The following is a 627-nucleotide window of genomic DNA, read 5'->3' on the forward strand; positions in this document are numbered from 1 at the left end:
GGCTTTTGCTTTCCCTATTAAACTGTCTTTATCTCAACCTACGAATTTTCTCACTTTCACCCTTCCGATTCTCTCCCCCATCCCACCGGGGGGGGAGTGAGCGAGCGACTGTGCGGTGCTTAGTTGCCGGCTGGGGTTAAACCACCGACAGTCCTTTTTTGGCACCCAATGTCGGGCATGAAGGGTTGAGATAATGACAGATCTGACCAGAGGGTGTTAAAATAAATTTGTTGTAACCTTTCATTATATTAGTTTAATAGTCGCTGGTCACAATGTTGTTTTATTTGTTCGCATGGTTGCATTATGTAAATCCTTACTTGCAGGATGTATTCCCTGCGGTGCCGTTTATCACTTCTGGGAGATGGGTCAGGATTATCACTTTGCTGTACTGTGTAACATCGGCTTATGATACGAGAATATTACTGGTAAAAAGACTAATTTGGTATTTGTAGTTGGTATTTGTAGTTGGTATTGCCATCATCTCCACACCTCGGGCGCCATCTCTCGGAAATTATTAATAATGACACTACCTCACCTTTTCTCCTCGGAGAAACAATTTATGGGGAAGACAGAGGGGGATGCTTTTCCCTGTTCTTTCACCTTTGCCTTCCTCCTTCGGGCTAGTTA

This window comes from Aptenodytes forsteri, unplaced genomic scaffold (assembly GCF_000699145.1).
Source record: "Aptenodytes forsteri isolate BGI_AS27 unplaced genomic scaffold, ASM69914v1 Scaffold61, whole genome shotgun sequence".
In the NCBI taxonomy this organism is placed as follows: domain Eukaryota; kingdom Metazoa; phylum Chordata; class Aves; order Sphenisciformes; family Spheniscidae; genus Aptenodytes; species Aptenodytes forsteri.